Source organism: Mustela nivalis (genome assembly GCF_964662115.1).
Source record: "Mustela nivalis genome assembly, chromosome: 12".
Lineage (NCBI taxonomy): Eukaryota > Metazoa > Chordata > Mammalia > Carnivora > Mustelidae > Mustela > Mustela nivalis.
Genome location: NC_139031.1, coordinates 6,105,024 through 6,122,266, shown reverse-complemented (window position 1 = coordinate 6,122,266; position 17,243 = coordinate 6,105,024). Strand labels below are relative to the sequence as shown.

The 17,243-nt window shown below is 45.4% G+C and overlaps 1 protein-coding gene across 1 annotated transcript in view; it reads left to right on the top strand.

The window, feature by feature from the left end:
• Positions 1 to 17,243, top strand: part of ZNF862 (zinc finger protein 862) — a 33,970-nt gene that overhangs the window by 3,730 nt on the left and 12,997 nt on the right. Inside the window, exons 2-4 of the mRNA XM_082693586.1 lie at positions 5,626 to 5,737; positions 7,639 to 7,743; positions 9,675 to 10,376. The gene's annotated coding sequence lies outside the window, so the exon portion shown is untranslated. The remainder of the gene's footprint in view (positions 1 to 5,625; positions 5,738 to 7,638; positions 7,744 to 9,674; positions 10,377 to 17,243) is intronic.

Sequence of the window (17,243 nt, the reverse complement as noted above, 5' to 3'; positions counted from 1 at the left end):
GGTTTGTAGAGGGAAGAAAGGTGCAAGATATGTTCAGTGATTGCAGTTACACTAATCTGTCTGCAGTGGAGATTCCAGGTCTGGCTGAAGTTAGGAAGGTGAGTTAGGCTCAGATGGAGGGAACCTGGTGCTGGGCTGAGCCGGAATTCTACCCTATAGACAGTGGGAACCACTAAAATAGAACAGTCAGGGACACTCTTTGCTTTATATGTAAGATAAGAAATTGCTCTTATTCAAGATTTGTGTTTCCTTTACATTGAGGTCACTTGGAATCAGAAGGCTCTTGCCACAATATTGGTTAAAAGAGAAATCCCGGAGTTAGGGCAGTCACTCTTGTTGGGAAGACACTTCTTTATTGTCTAAGCATTCAGTCCTAGCCGTACTCTTTATCCTTGTGGAAGCTACTGCTAAAGTGATGGGTCCCTTGGCTTTCATGATAAGCCCACCTGTTACCTCAGGAAGAGAGGGGGAGGGGTGAGCAGGAATAGGGAGCCTGCTTGTCCTTGGTCACAAGTTTAACCTGTCCCAGTCGGAACAGCTTGCTTGCTAGTCCTGGGGTACAGTAATCATCCCGGGATCTGCCTTCAGCATAATTTCAAATGTTCTCTCCCCACCTTCCCCATGCTGGCTCTCCTTAGCGCATTTCGTATGTCTACCCCTTTCCTGTCCGACTGCCTTGTTTAGTGGAGCCCATCTTCCAGCAGAATTTTGAAAATATAATCATATTTTGCCTTGGAAGACTCTCTGAGAGCAAATAGTTATTTAAAACACATACATCTGGGGCACCTGGGTGGCTCAGTGGGTTAAGCCTCTGCCTTCAGCTCAGGTCACGATCTCAGGGTCTGGGATTGAGCCCTGCATCGGGCTCTCTGCTCAGCGGGGAGCCTGCTTCCCCCCCTCTCTCTGCCTGCCTCTCTGCCTACTTGTGATCTCTCTCTGTCAAATAAATAAATAAAATCTTTTTTAAAAAACCATATACATTTGGCAGGACAGTTCTATTCTTTTTTTTTTTTAAGATTTTTATTTATTTATTTGACAGAGATCACAAGTAGGCAGAGAGACAGGCAGAGAGAGGAGGAAGCAGTCTCCCTGCTGAGCACCCAGGACCGTGGGATCATGACCTGAGCCGAAGGCAGAGCTCTAAACCACTGAGCCAGCCAGGCGCCCCAGGACAGTTCTATTCTTAAAAAATGTTATTATTGGGATGTAGTTGCCACACAATATTGTATTTGTGGCAGGTGTACAATGTAGTGATTGGAAAATTCTCTACATTATTCAGTGCTCATTGCAAATGTCACCATCTCCTACCACACAACATCATTAAATATTTTTGCCTGTATTTGCCATTCTGTATTGTTCATCCCCATGTCTTATTTGTTGTATTACTGGAAGTTTGTACTCTTAATCACTCTCACTTATTTCTCCCACCACCATCTCTCCATCCCTCCATCCCTCTGGCAACCATCAGTTTGTTCTCTGTGTTTATGAGTCTGTTTCAGTTTTTTAATTTGTATTGTTTCTTAGATTCCACCTATAAGCTAAGTCATATTCTCTGTCTTTTTTCACTTAGCATAATACCCTCTGGGTCCATCCGTGTTGTCACAAATGACAAGGTCTCATTCTTTTTCATGCCTGAGAAATGTGTGTGTGTGTGTGTGTGTGTGTGTATGTGTGTGTGTGTGTAATTTTTTGTCTGTTTGCTTATGGTTTCCTTCACCACTTTAATTTTGGTATGGTCCCAATAGTTATTTTTGCTTTTAATTCCCTTTTCTGAGGAGATGTCTGTAAATATGTTGCTAAGGTTGATGCCCAATTACTGCCTATGCTTCGTCTTACGAGATTTATATGATTGCAGTTCTCACATTGAGGTCTTTCATCCATTTTGAAGGTTTTTGTGTATGATGTAAGACAGTGGCCCAATATCAATCTTTTGCGTGTAGTTTTCCAGTTTTTTCAGCACCATTTATTCAAAAGTCTGTCTTTTACCCCCTGCATATACTTGCCTTCTTTGTTGTAAGTTAATTGACCATATATGAGAAGATTCATGGCTGGGCTGTCTATCCTGTTCTATTGATCTATGTGTCTGTTTTTGTGCCAGTAGCATACTGTTTAGATTACTGTAGTTTTGTAGTATATCTTGAAATCTGGGATTGTGTTACCTCTAACTTTAGTCTTTTTTCTCAAGATTGCTTTGGCTATTCCAGGTCTTTGTGGTTCCATACAAATTTTAGCATTATTTGTTTTAGTTCTGTGAAAAGTGCTGTTGGTTTTTTCATATGGATTACACTGAATCTGTAGATTGCTTTGGGTAATATGGACATTTTAATGATATTCTTTCAATCCATGAGCATGGTATGTCTTTCCATTTGTGTGTGTGTGTTCTTCATTTCTTTCATCAATGTCATATAGTTTTCTATTCCTATATATTTTATTCTTTTTGTTTTGATTTTAAATGGAGTTTTTATCATTTCTCTTTCTGCTACTTTGTTAGTGTAGAGAAATGCAACAGATTTCTGTATATTAATTTTGTATCCTGCAACTTCACAGAATTCATTTATTAGTTCTAATAGCTTTTTGGTGGAGTCTTTAGGGTTTTCTGTGTGTAGTGTCACATCATCTGCAAATATTGATAGCTTTATTTCTTCCTTGCCAATTTGGGTGCCTTTTATTTCTTTTCTTGTCTGATTGCTGCAGCTAGGACTTCCACTGCTATGGTGAAAAACAGTGGTGAATGTGGAGATCCTTGTCTTGTTTCTGATCTTAGAGGAAAAGCTTTCAGTTTTTCATCACTGAGTGTAATGTCAACTGGCTTTTTCATATATGGCCTTTGTTATGTTGAGGTGTGTTTCCTTAAACCTACTTTGTTGAGAGTTTTTATCATGAATGTATGTTTATCCTGTCAAATGCTTTTAATACATCTATTCAGGGGATATGACTTTTATCCTTCCTTTTGTTAATGTGATGTATCACATTGATTGATTTGTGAATATTTAACCATCCTTGTATTTCTGGAGTAAATCCCACTTGATTGTGCTGAATGATGCTTTTAATATATTGTTGAATTCGGTTTGCTAATACTGGGGATTTTTGCCTGTGTTGATCAGGGATATTGGCCTGTAGTTCTCTTTTTTGTGGTGTCTTTGTCTGATTCTGATTATGCTGGTCTCACAGAATGAATTGAGAGGTTTTCCTCCCTTTTCTATTTTTTTTTAGAATTTTGAGAAGAATAGGTATTAACTCTTCTTTAGGTGATTGGTAGAATTCACCTGTGAAGCCATTCTGGTCCTAGATTTTTGTTTTTGGGGAGTTTTTTGATTACCAAACAAATTTCATTGCTAGTACTGAAAATCTGTTCAGATTTTCTAGTTCTTCCTGATTCAGTTTTGGAAGATCGCATGTTTCTAGGAATTTATCCATTTCTTCTAGGTTGTTCAATTGTTGACATTTATTTTTTCATAAAATGAATAAGTAAGAGAAAATATTCCCTTATAATCCTTTCTATTTCTGTGGTATCCATTGTTACTTCTCCTCTTTCACTTCTGATTTTATTTATTTGAGTCCTCTCTATTTTTTTCTTGAGTTTGGCTGAAGGTTTATCAGTTTTGTTTATCTTTTCAAAGAATCAACTCTTGGTTTCATTGATTCTTCCTTTTTTTTTTTTTTGCCTCTTTCATTTATTTCTACTCTGGTCTTAATAATTTTGTTTCTTTGGGCCTTGTTTGTTCTTCTTTTTCTAATTCCTTTAGGTGTAACGTTAGATTGTTTGAGATTTTTCTTGTTTCTTTAGGTAGCCCTGTATTGCTATAAATTTCCTCCTTAGACTAATTTTGCTGTGTCCCAAAAATTTTGGATCATTGTGTTTCCAAACCACTTTTGTTTTTACTATTCATTCAGACATATTCATAGACAGAAGATGGGAAGGTTATACACCAAATGTCAATAGTAATTCTTTATTTAGTAAGGGGATTGTGGGTGATCTTAAAACATTTTTTCTGCTCACTAAGTTTTCTGCAGTGAACATGTATTGACTTATAAGAAAAGTACTCCTTATTTTTGTAAGCATGCAACTCAACAGTGAGCGGTAGGAATTATCTATATTGTTTTTCTCAAGAAGCTTCTATTGTTTAATTTAAAATAGATATTTCATGTGCTTGAAATCTGACTGTAAAGTTACAAGGCAGTTTTAGAACAAATATGCTAGAACTTGTCATAGATGGAAATGCATGTGTCCCTTTCACAGTTGTCACTCTGGAAGGACTTCTGTTTACCCCAAAATACGATTTCCCAAGATGTTGTTTTGCTTTGGCAAAATTTATTTTTTGTTAGTAATTTTATGTATTACACTAGGTGATAAATGTTCGTGGTATGAAATTAAAAGGATAAACAAGCAATGTGCTCTGACTATTTCCTTTTCTGGTTTTTTCTTTTGTAATGGTTTGTTGCATGGCTGCAGTGGCTTACCTCTCTGAGGCTATGATGATAGTTTTATTTTTGTAAAGTTTTCTTCTCCAAGCCTCATGCTCATTTCCTCAGTTCCTACCAGCCTCTTACCCCTGCAACTGTCTGTTTTTGGTCTCTTTAGCCCTGTGAGATCATTTCCTTGCATGTTGGGTAGTCCTGCTGTTAGCTAACACTAATCGTCGGAATCCCAAATTCTAACCAAAGCTCTGAGTGCATAGAAGGGGGCTTGTCAGTGCAGAGCTGTGCAGGAGAATCTGGACAGGCATTTGTTGGAGAATAGCGTCCCCTCACCCCCTTCTCGTTGTCTGAGCCTTACTTACTGCCTTTACTCCTAGACTGGAGGTTCTTGGTGCTGTAGATTCTGAGCCTTTTTGTGTTTTCTGGTATAAATTGGGGGGTTTCTCAATTAGTATTCTGCTGGGTGAGGATTTGATTTTCTTGGATCTGCTCAGTTATTACTTTTTCAGTTTCCAAAATTGTATTGCTTTTGTCCCCTTATTTTCTTTCCCATCCTATTGGGGGTTTTGCTTTGGATTGTTTTGGTGGGAAGGGTGTCCTTTAAATTCACAAGGAGGATGTAAAATTCAGTGTAATTATTTGATCTGCCATCTTACTCTAGTACTCCCCGAAATATTTTCTGACCCCCATACTCTTTTTTGGCAGAACGGAACCACTTTACAAGCCCCATGAGATATAGTTATCCACTCTAACCCTTTCCCTGTCTTAATCACTGATTTTATTGACAGACAGCTCTGAATGGCTTTCAGCTCTTTCTAGGAATCAGATATATCCTCCTTACCAAGTTCAAGATTTTGCACAAGAATGTGCCATAAGTTGTTGCTGAGGCACTGGCTGAGAACTGCTGGGTACTGGGGCGGGCAAAGAGCATGTAGGGAAAAGATAATGGAACTCCGGAGTTGGCTCTCTTAATGACTCCTGTTTCAGTGTGTAGCCCTTCCTAGAAGAGAGTCTCATTCCTGCTGTGATTTGGACCCAGGAGGTGAGAGTAGTGGGGTGTAGGTCTTACATGGAGATGGACAATGCCCCTCTCCCGATCTGATAGGTTTCCAGAGTACAGGTGCCCTCAGGTGGTCATGAACTCAGGTGTGAAAGGCAAATTTAAGCAGGAAGTTGGTGCTTAGTTGGTGTCATTTTCCCCTCCAGGCTCCTGTGACATTTGATGACATCACTGTATACTTGCTTCAGGAGGAGTGGATGCTGCTGAGTCAGCAACAGAAGGATATCTGTGGTTCGGAAAAGCTGGTGGCTCCACTAGGTATGGGCTTCTGTTCGCTTCCCTACCACCTGAGTCTAGATCAGCATTCCAGACTGTATCCAACTATGATACACTTGAGAATTTTCTGGACTCCTACCATTTTTTTCAGATCTGTTTACATTATTCATCTTCTCAGTCCCATATGTAACTTAACTGCATGCGGAGTCATGTCCCACCCTTTCTCTTCTCCCTTTCAATTGGGCAAGAGAAGTGGGGGAAGTCAGGCCTGTCCAGGCTGGGCCTCAGCATATCACAGCGTGCAGGTGGGAAGCCCCACCTGTGGTCCGTGCAGCCATAGGGTGGATTTTGTGTCGGGCACCCATAGGGCCCTGGAGGCCGTGAGTGGTGGTCGAAAGAGCATCATCTGGCCTGTGGGAATCTGCTCTCAGTCCCAGCCTCCACCATGTGACACTGGTGTGCCTTCCACCAAACCCTTTCACTTTTCTTTTTTTTTAAGATTTTATTTATTTATTTAGAGAGAGCCCAGAGGAGAGGTAGAGAGAGAACCTCCAGCCGACTCTGCGCTGAACACAGAGTCTGATGCCAAGCTTGATCCCACAACCCCGAGATCATGACCTGAGCCAAAACAGAGTCAGATGCTTAACCAACTGAACCACCCGGGCGCCCCAAACCCTCTCACGTTATAAGCCTTGGTTTCCTTCAGAGAACTGTCATAGAGGCTCACTGAGATGAAAACAACTTCAAACTTGGTGCCCATATAGAGATTTTTCATCTTTTCTGTTTTCTGAATGTCGTTTCTCTGTGGATAGACTTTCGGTACCATGGACAGAGGCGATCGTTGTTCAGCCTGTGGGTACAACATATGTACTGTCTTCTCAATTCACCTCGATGGCCACCTGCCGTGCCTGTCCAAGGCTAGTGGGAGCAACAGTCTCAGCTCTCTGTGGGTCGAGGGATTGCAACTGGCTTGGGTCTTCTCCCATGCCTGCCAATACCAGTTTAGAAACTTCTGATTCTTTTAAACCAGAAGTTGCAGAGTAGCAGCTCATGGGCCTTTTTTGGCTTTTATCACTTTGTTGGTTTCTTTACAATATTTAAAAATTTGGGGGGGGGGATGGGGCACCTGGGCGGCTCAGTCGGTTAAGTGTCTGCCTTTGTCTCAGGTCATGATCCCAGGGTCCTGGGACAGAGCCCTGCATTAGGCTCTCTGCTCAGTGGGGAGCCTGCTTTTCCCTGTGCCTCTACTTCTCTTTCTCTGTCTCTCATGAATAAATAAATAAAATTTTAAAAAAAATTTTTAAGTCTATTTAAGTAATCTCTACACCTAACGTGGGACTTGAACTCACAACCCCTAGATCAAAAGCCACACTCTCTACCAACTAAGCCAGCGAGGAGCCTGGTCTCTATAATATTTAATAAGTTGTCAATATTTCACCAGTGGGAGCTTTCACATGGAATTATGATTTCTGGTTTTTCTTGAAAAGTGGGACAGTCTGGCAGTGCTGACACTGTGTTGCCCATGGTGGCCTCCCCCTGGTGAGGGAGCAGCAGCCGCCCCCTAACACAGGTCACCACAGCCTCCTCATCTGGCCTGGTTTCATCAGCTATGTTATCAGTCTGACCCCTCTCAGCATTTTGGTTTATGAGCCTCAGTGAAAATCAGTATGAAATCAGTAGTTTTCATACCTTTTCATCCTCAAAAGGGGCACAGGTCCTTGCTTGTGCTCTCCATTGCATTCAGACCCCCATGCTTTTAGGGCCCTCATGGGTATTCGAGTTTCTGAGTTTCCAAACCACTATGCTAAGGCATCGAGATTCCCATCCATGTCCCTGACCAATTATCTCACAGTGTGGAGAGGATGTCCCAGGTGGACCTTTCCTTCATATTGAGATGACATGGATCCAAGAATTCATAAGGGGCTTCTCTGTTCCCAACTCAGGACCAACTGTTGCCAACCCAGAGCTGTTCTATAAGTTTGAGCAAAGGTCAGAGCCATGGCCAGGCAGTGTAAGGGACCAGAGGAGTGTCCCGAGCCAGCACCCAGGTGAGTGTGGATCCGCATGGGAGGAGGGCTGCTAGCTGGGGAGGAGCAGAAAGATGGGCACCAGGACCCCTGTCTTGGCTCACACTTGGCTTCTCCCTGGCCTCTGCCAACTTACACATGAATGCTGTCCTTCCCCAGCAGTGCTGCCCCCTTATTGGAAATATGCATACCACCCCCAATAACATTCTCCGAATTCTCCATCTCACTTCATTTTATTCCTCCTGAGAGTATATGTTGATTTATAACTCTCTATGCTAGTTCCACAAAGGCATGACTTTGTCATGTTGACCCCTGTAGTCCCAGTGCTGAGACCAATGCCTGTCACAGAACAGTTACACAATAAATAACCACTGGATGAATGAACAGATGTCTGCCAAGTTTTAGGGATTTACCTTGGCTTTTCTCTGAGAAGCCTGTCCTGTTGACGGACAGGCCAGATGACGTCTGGTCACTGGATGGGATAGTTGGGTGCAGCAGCCCCCACTACAGGAGAGAAGGGAGGCCAACAAGCTCTTAGAGGAGCTAGCTTAAAGGCACCTGCTCTCCCCTGGGATCTGTCTCAGGGGATCACAGGGAGCCCAAGACTTCAGAGACACTAACTGATTTTGTTTTCCAAGGCATGGCCTTTAAAAAAAAAAACATTTTATTTATTTATTTGACAGAGAGGGTGGAGGAGGAGAGCACAAGCAGGGGGGAATAGCAGGCAGAGGGAGAGGGAGAAGTAGGCTTTCTGCCAAGCAGGGAGCCTTATGTGGGGCTCACTCCCAGGATCCAGGGTTCATGACCTGAGCCTAAGGCAGATGCTTAACCGACTGTGCCACGCAGGTGTCCCCAATGCTTGGCTCTTAATTTTGACTCTGCTTTCTCTTTATTAGCCACTTTGTGCTCCTGGGTTGGCTACAATTATATAGATTGGTCTGTTGGCCTGGAGCGAAAAGCCTTGAGTCCTTGGCCACTGGGCATCTGCACTTGATGCATAAGAAGTTGCTGCATAAGAAATGGCTGTGGAGGAGTTTAAAGCTGCCTAAGCTGTGTTTCATCTAAGGAGTGAATAAAGGAACTTCTAGTTTAGCTTGAAAGAAAAATCTTAGTGAGTTCATGAGAGTTGTTTCCTCTTTGGAAGGGCTGTGGTGTGAGAGAGGACTTGAGTCTCTTTAGGGGACTGAGGTAACGACCCTGAGTGGAAGTAACTCAGAAGTGGATCACAGGGGCGCCTGGGTGGCTCAGTGGGTTAAAGCTTCTGCCTTCAGCTCAGGTCATGATCCCAGCGTCCTGGGATCGAGCTCCGCATCGGGCTCTCTGTTCAGCAGGGAGCCTGCTTCCCCCCACCTCTCTCTGCCTGCTTCTCTGCCTACTTGTGATCTCTATCTGATAAATAAATAAAATCTTTCAAAAAAAAAAAAGTATATCACAGCTTAAGGCAAACTTGGGACCAAGCGCATCTACCCAGGAGGTAGGTCGTCCCCTTACCCAAAAGACACGAGCCAAGTGCAAATGCCTGTCTGGTAGGGGTCCTGGAGAAGGGCATTCCTGCTGAGGACAGAATTCCAGGATTTGGCTTTAATTATCTTCTTTAGCCAACATTTTATTAAATTCAGTGTTCCTATCCATAAATAAGTTGGAACTCCTGAAGACGGTGCCGCTGTCTTAGGTTGCCGAGATGAAACTACAGGGATCTCTTTCTGGCCAGGTTATCTGCCCTTTAAACTTCAAATGGGGGGAGATGCTTAAAAGCTCATTTGATTGTCGTCTGCGTCAGGTCCAGTGGGCCTAGGGAGCTGGGGGTCTGAGAGAAGAGAACTCCAAGTAGAGCCTGGGCCACTCTTGCGTGATTTCCAGCTCTTGTATTGCTACACCGAGAGGCCTGTGAGGTACAGTGACCCTAACTATAGGATTTCCAAGCAAATTCCATTGGTCTCTTTTCTCTAAAGGGAAAAACAAGATGGGCCGCATGGAAGGAAGGGACTCACGAAGTCCAGCAGGAGAAGCTGGACAGGACCTGCCCCCACAGAAGAAAGCCTGCCTTTCCCACTTCATCACTGAGCATGGCACCACTAAGGTAGACTGTGCAGGAAAAAGCAAAAAAAAAAACCTTGAAACCCCGCTCTATCCAGAAGTCTTGGTTTACGCAGTTCCCATGGTTGGTCATGAATGAGGAGCAGACGGCTCTCTTTTGCTCTGCTTGCCGAGAATATCCATCTGTCAGGGACAAACGGTCAAGATTGATAGAAGGTTATACAGGACCATTCAAGGTGGAGACTCTCAAATACCACGCCAAGAGCAAAGTTCACCTGTTCTGTGTCAATGCCTTTGCAGCACGGGACCCCATCTGCGCAGTCCGTTTCCAGAGTGTCCGAGAGGAATGTGGAGATGTCCTGACCAGCCCAGAGCACCTCTTCATGGCAAAGTACCCCATACTGTACTCCCCGGGGGCTCTGGAAGCCTCTGATAACATGGCCCAGCTCCTGCCAGCACAGGGGCTGAACTGGAGGACCCCGGGGGGAATGGAGCAGTTCCTACACTGTATCTAGACTGCATTCCTGAGTTGAGGCAAAAAAGAAATTGCTGATGATGCCCACAGCTCCTCAAAGGTCAACATTTTGCACGATGACACTGCTGAACCCTGTGGCCAGGTAATGTGTTTGTAACGATTGCTGTGTCTCAAGGGGGAAAGATTCCATGCTAGCAGCAACAGGTGTCACAAGACAGTGACGGAAAATTAATAGTCATATCTGCTGTGAACATTATAACATTCCATACACTAACATGCTTAGGAGGCACTAGGTGTGGTTTTGGGTGCTTTACTAGTGTCATCTCATTTATTTAAAGGTTTTCTTGTTTATTTTAGAGAGTGAGAGAGTATGCATGGGGGAAGAAGCAGAGGGAGAAGGAGAGAGAGAATCTCAAGCAGACTCCACACTGAGCGTGGAGGCCGATGCGGGGCTGGATCTCACCAGTCTGAGATCAGGACCTGAGCCGAAACCTGCACTTAACAACCGAGCCACCCAGGTGCTCCATGTTATCTCATTTATTTAAGACCACATCCCTATTATTTTCATCTCCTTTTGCAGATAACAAAACCTAACTAGTGGGACAGAACATTCCAGCTTCTGATAAAAAGGAAACCTCTAAGTTCAGGATAATAATCTTTATCCAGAATCCCAAACAGTCACAGAACTCAGTAAATAATACACGGGCACAAAACCCCAGAGCTCTTAAATAATTTCTAAAATGTTTTCGACTTTAACTTAAGAATCACGCAGCGCTGTTAAACACTGCAGTTCCCTCACACAAGCTGTTTTATGTGATGATTCCGATGCTGCTCTGAGGCCCATGGAGCAAGCCCGATTGAACTGGTCTTGTCGGGAGGTCACAGAGCATCCAAGGGACGGATGTGGCCAGAGCCCGAGGGCTCATGAGCGCCTGAGCCTGGGCGTGGCCACAGACGGCACCGCCCCCACCCTGCGCATGCGCACAGCTGACCGGAAGCTCTAGCGCTCACCTCGCGGGTACCTCGCAAGTTCCTCATTCTTTGCAAAGTTGGCTGTGAGGAACCTCTGTGAACTGCAGTTTTGTGTAACTGAAACTTCACCGTTTCTGAACTATTTGATGCAAGCGGGATTTTACTAGAAACCATGCTGAGTGCCCCTCCGGTATCCCCGTGAGAAAAGCCTAGTTGTTCGTACATCATAAGTACATCAAGTGAGGAAGCTTGGATTTTTCCGGAATCTAGAAAAGTGAAGAAGCTCATTTCTCTTCCCGTTCATGTTCCTTCTACTTTTCAGTGTTAGCGCCTGCTGAGTAGGTCTGACCGTTTGTGATTTGAACTCCTTGAGGAACAAGGCGTGCGTCCGCCGGTCACCGAATATGAGCGCCTCCCGTTCTCCGGCATTTCTTCTTCTTTTGCCCTCTCCCAGCGGGGGGTCACGGCCGCGGCTAGAGGCGCAGGGTCACCGCGGTGGTCACGGCGCGGTGGAAGCACCCCCTGGGGACCGGACGGGGCCGAGGGCAGTCCTAAGGCTCTAGCATCAGGCCGAGGCTCGTTTGTTTTACCTGCTAACTCTGCGCCTCCCGCATTCGCTGCTTCGGTGTTGGATGGAGCCCTTCATGCCCCCGAGTTCCATCCGGGCCTCTCGGCGAGCCCCCAAGAGAAGCGGGCCTCGAGAAGGACCCTGAAGGTAGGCCGCCGCGTGTCTGGCGTGAGGCGAGTCGACTGACTGCTGCTCTTTGTCGCAGGATCCTCCGGAAGAGGGGCTGTTTGCGGAGGTGCCCGTGGAGTTGGAGGAGCCCCCGGCGGTGTGTGAGGATGTGGCGGTGTGTTTCAGCCGCGGGGCGCGGGCCGTGCGAGTCCTGCGGCAGGAGGAGCTGCGCAGAGACGTGATGCGGAGGACTTATGAGCTGTTGGCTTCCCTGGGTAAAGACTCTCGTAGACACTTGAGTTAGAAACTCTGAATAACACGAGTTCGGTAAAGGGAGTTCAGAAAAGTGCCCTGGGGCTGCTGGGAAGGGTGATTCCATTTTGCTGGGCATCGGGGGGAGGTGTCAGGAAAGTCTTTACAGCGCACAACATGTTTGAACGCAGTCAAAGGACAGGACAGGTGACAGGAGAAGGAAGGCCATCCGGACATGACAGAGGAAGGGACAGCATGACCAGAGGCGTGGAGGCACCTCTCCTTCTGCACCAGGCCTGCTGCCTCGTGCCTGGGGGTCAACAAGGGTCAGTGGGCTCAGCCGAGGGGTCACTAGAGGGGGCTCTGCAGAAAGAGGAACATGATCGTGCTAGTTACCTTCTCAGAAGAGTGCTCTCTCTGGAACCTGCCTCCCGGTCTCTTTGCCTCCTGTATACGGGGTTCAGGGTTCAGGGTTCTCGGGGGCATCAGGAGGGAAAGACAGCTTTTCATCTTAGAAAGCTCTCATTACATACTAGCATGTCTTCCTTCTGGAAGAGACTGCTGTACGTGACCCAGGAATACAGCAGCCATCCGCACTGTGGCTTCTACAGGGAAACGCCTCAGAATATTTGTGATTTCATTGATGTCCTAGCCCTCGGTCTCTACTGCCCTTTCATGCGCAGCTAAGATATGGATTATGTTCTGCACATTCCTGACCCGTATGCTTGTTTTTATCATTGTTCATCATTTTTAAATGGCTCCCCAAACATTCAGAAATGATGTAACTGGTTTCTTTTATGATGATAGAGGTATTGTCATCATGCCCTCAGTCCAGGGCACTCGTACGAAGTACATCTTCAAAGAGCATCACTATCCCTGTTTAAAAGCAGTGAGAATGGGGATGCCTGAGTGGTTAGGCTGCTGCCTTCGGCTCGGGTCACGATCCCGGTGTCCTGGGATCGGGTCCCGCATTGGGCTCCTTGCTTGGCGGGGAGCCTGCTTCTCTTGCTGCCTCTGCCTGCCACTCTGCCTGCTTGTGTGTACTCTCTCTCTGACAAATAAATAAAATCGGTGGCAATGAAGGGAAATTCATTTTTGAGAAGTGCACACTCACTTAAAATAAGTTGGCTTTTCCTTGAAAGGAACGTGCAGTAGTGATGCGCCTTGCCCTCGGGACCCGTGGAACGTGGCGGGTGACTGGTGTGGAGCACGGGGCATCTCTGGACGCTGGGCTGGCTGTGCTCCATGTAAGCACTGGTCAGTTTCTCTTTAACTGACATGAGTGAGGAATGGGGAAAACTTTCCTCCCTGGGGGAGATAAGGGATGGTTCGGTCTGGGTTGGGTTCTGTTTGGATGAACAATAAGTATCATCAGAGGAAGGGCAATGAACTTGGCGTGAGGGATGCAGCAGGAGTCAGGGAAGGCTTTGTAGAGAAAGGGGGCTGTCCTAGTCAGTTACCTGGGGGACTGAAACAGGTGCAGAAGTCTAGAAACAGAGCTGTGTGTGTGACCCCTTTTTGTGACTTTAATTAGGTCTCTAGCAACTATCCTTTAATTGCTGTCTGATTTGGACACTTTTCATGTGTGAGGTATAAAACTTTAAGGAGCCTTCAGAATATAACTGGGGACAGGGCACTTGGGTGGCTCAGTGGGTTAAGCCTCTACCTTTGGCTCAGGTCATGATCCCAGGATCCTGGGATCGAGTCCCCCTCGGGCTCTCTGCTCAGCAGGGAGCCAGTTTCCTCCTCTCTCTCTGCCTGCCTCTCTGCCCACTTGTGATCTCTGTCAAATAAATAAATAAAATCTTTTTGAAAATGCAAGAATATAACTGGGGACAAACAAAAATGATTTTTATGTTTAAAAATGACCTTTTGAAGGGTGTTGAGCTGATCACTGGGAGGCAAAACAGAGTTGAAATACAGTGCAGGTGCTCTTTTGCGTTGGCGAGTGTTTTTTCTCCCATGCTTCATCCTCCCGTGACAACCACTTCAAGAGTTGAGAATCAAATAGTATTTGGTACTTTTAATTATTATTATTATTATTATTTTATGAATAGAACTTCTCCTTGGAGGGAACTTAAATTTTGAAAAAGGAAGCCCCATCATGATTTTCAGAGCCAAGAAAAGTTCTGTTGGCCTTTGAACCAAATCTTCTGTCCATTTTTAACATTTCTTATATTTTGTCTTGAAATACTATGGTCTGCTTATACTGCGTGTTTGGGAGGCTTCTGTGTCTTTCTTTTAGTCTTATGTCTGGAAATCGTTAACAGCGCCTTGTGCTGGTTCCTGAGTACATGCCTCGTGTGGGTCCTGTGTTGTGTCTCCTGTCTATATCCTCTCTAATCCTTAAACCAGTCCTCCCAGGCGGGTGGTAGTCATCTTTACAGGTGAGAAAACAGACCTGGGAATCCCAGCCATGTAGCCGGAAAACGGAGAGACTGAATTTCTTCCTAGTCTGTGTGTTGCGTGTGCCTTACGCTCCCGCTCGTGGGTGTTTATTGCCGGCTGGACTCCCATCTCTTTCTGTTTAAGATTTGCACAAATCATGTTGTTAATATAATAATAATAATAATAATACTCCAGGTATAAGATGAGATTAAGACTTCAAAGAGTATCAGAGTTTTCTAGTCTCGGCTCCCATCCCCAGATCCCCCTGCAGGAGGCTGCTTGTTTGCCCTGCCCTCTCACACCTTCCGGACGGGTCACCGTCAGCTTCCTCCCTCTGCCAGAACTGGCTGGAGCAAGGGGACTGGCTGCGCCTGGTGATCAGGTGATCAGCTTGTGCTGCTACAGCTTAGCAGGTGGGGCTCCGGTGGTGGCGGTCACCGGTCATCGCGCTGTTGATTTCCTGTTGCTTGTCTCTGCTGAGGAAACCCAGCTAATGTGTCCATTGTTCTGGTTAGGGTTGACAACTAGTAGATTCGTTCTTTTAGATTTTATAATTATTTTACCTGTTCTTAAAAAGACAGTCTCAACTTGATATAGTCAGACTTAGTATTACTTTCTGTCAGATGTTTGGCAGTTAAGTTGCGTAGACGGAAGCTTTTCAACAGATGGAGTGTTTGCAGGGTGAGTCCGCTCACCTGTCACCCCGTCCTCGGCCTCAACAGCTGTCTTTCCAATAGGTCTGAACATGTAGAGGACAGTCACTTTGTTTATGGAGAAAAGAAGAGGCGTGTGTTTTGTTTTTAATGCTTTCCTAGTTCAGCCTTTTCTAAAGTAGACTTGCTTATTGGAGCTATTTAATTTATCATGCTACAGAGTTTCCAATTGTTCTTTTATTTCTGTACTTTAAATTCTGGTTTCAGACTTTGGTCATATTTGATGACGTCTCTCGCTTTCCTCCAGAAAGAGAACTCAATGAGATTCCGTTGTTAAGAAATTAATATTGGGGGGGCACCTGGGTGGCTCAGTGGGTTAAAGCCTCTGCCTTCGGCTCAGGTCATGATCTCAAGGTCCTGGGATCGAGCCCCACCTCGGGCTCTCTGCTCAGCAAGGAGCCTGCTTCCCTTCCTCTCTCTCTGCCTGCCTCTCTGCCTACTTGTGATCGCTGTCAAATAAATAAATAAAATCTTTAAAAAAAAAAAAGAAACCAATATTGGTCGGTAACACATTGGCAAAGTAGACATGCCAATATGGGGACTTTGTGGGATCCCTTGTTTTTATTAGTAAAGGTGTCATCATCTGCTATGTGGCAGGTCATACACTTCAGGTGGGCCGGACCAGGCCTTTTCTATAGGTGAGGTCATCAGCTACAGCTAGACCTCACGGAGCAGGGGCCAGAAGTCACACCTCTAGGGAGAAACCAAAACCAAGTGAGCAGGCCCTCAGTGAGAGATGAGCTGGGGTTCAAATGGCTCATATGATGTGTCGGAGGCCCCTGCTGCGTGGTGGGATATGCGATGGCCCCCACATGGGGGCGCTGCAGGAACTAGGAGAGAACCAAGGCAGGGTGCCCGGGGAACTGTCTCCCAGTGCTTCATGGGTGTGGCCTGCCAACCTTGGGATGGCGTGAGCCTGGAAGGGTTAGAAGTCTGCATGTATTTTTATGGACTTTTATGGAATAGGTGTGTGTTTGTGTGTGTGTGTGTGTGTGTGTGTACGTATATGTGCCCTTGCTATAGTCAGGTCCCCTTTGCCATTTTTCCATTACTAAGACTTAAAAAAAATTGTTTGAAATTTCCCTCTGTCTCACTCATTCTGAAGGGAGCAGAAAGGAAAGGTTTTGGGCAACATTTTAGCCACAGCTTCTAAGAAGTCCAGTTGGGGCCCACTATTCCCCAGGGCCAGCGCGGTGATGGGGGGGGGGCAGGCAGAGGGGACCAGTCCCGAAGGAAAATATAAATGAAGTGCACAGATTCGGGGATAGTCAGTGTCCTGTATGTTTCCAGTTACTTACAAGTATTTCTTCATAATTACTTTTTTTTTAATCTGCATAGTTCTAACAAGACTTAACCCAAGTCCCACCTTTCTGTGTTGCTGGGTCCTCCTCCCCAGAGGCTCTTAGCTGCTTCCTCAGTAACATGCCTCATGATTTCTAAGAAATACACACAGACGTTATTTTCAAAACAGTGAACCTCAGAGAACGCACTCAGAAGACCGCTCTATTCTTCCCGATCACTACTTGCCTGGGTCAGCTCTGTGCGGCTTTTGTTTCCTCACCCTTTGGGTTGTCAGAAGAAAATTCAAGGAGCTTTACTTGATATGAATATCACAGGGAGCAAGAAAGGAGCTGTTCACGAACAGGGAGACTTCAAGCCCAAGGTGGTTAAGAGTGTGGCTGTCAGCCTTTAAAGCTCAGGTTTTAAACTATGTCCGGGGGAGTTGTTTTGTTTTTGTTTTTGTTTTTTAATTGTAATTGGTTACTAGAAATTTACATTCTTTCTGGGGTAGTAGCACTGTGGAAGTTTTCTTGTGCATAGTGACTGGCTTGGATGTTGTAGTAAGTCACACTGTCATGAAGAAAGCTTCAGTTTCCTTTAAAACCAGTGTCCCTGTATAGACGAAATGAGAGTGGTTTAAGATTTGATGATGAGTGTTCGGTCTGGGGCTCTATTCAAACTGTGGCCTCCATTCTGGTTTCTCTTGAGCAGGTGACTTCAGTTGCCA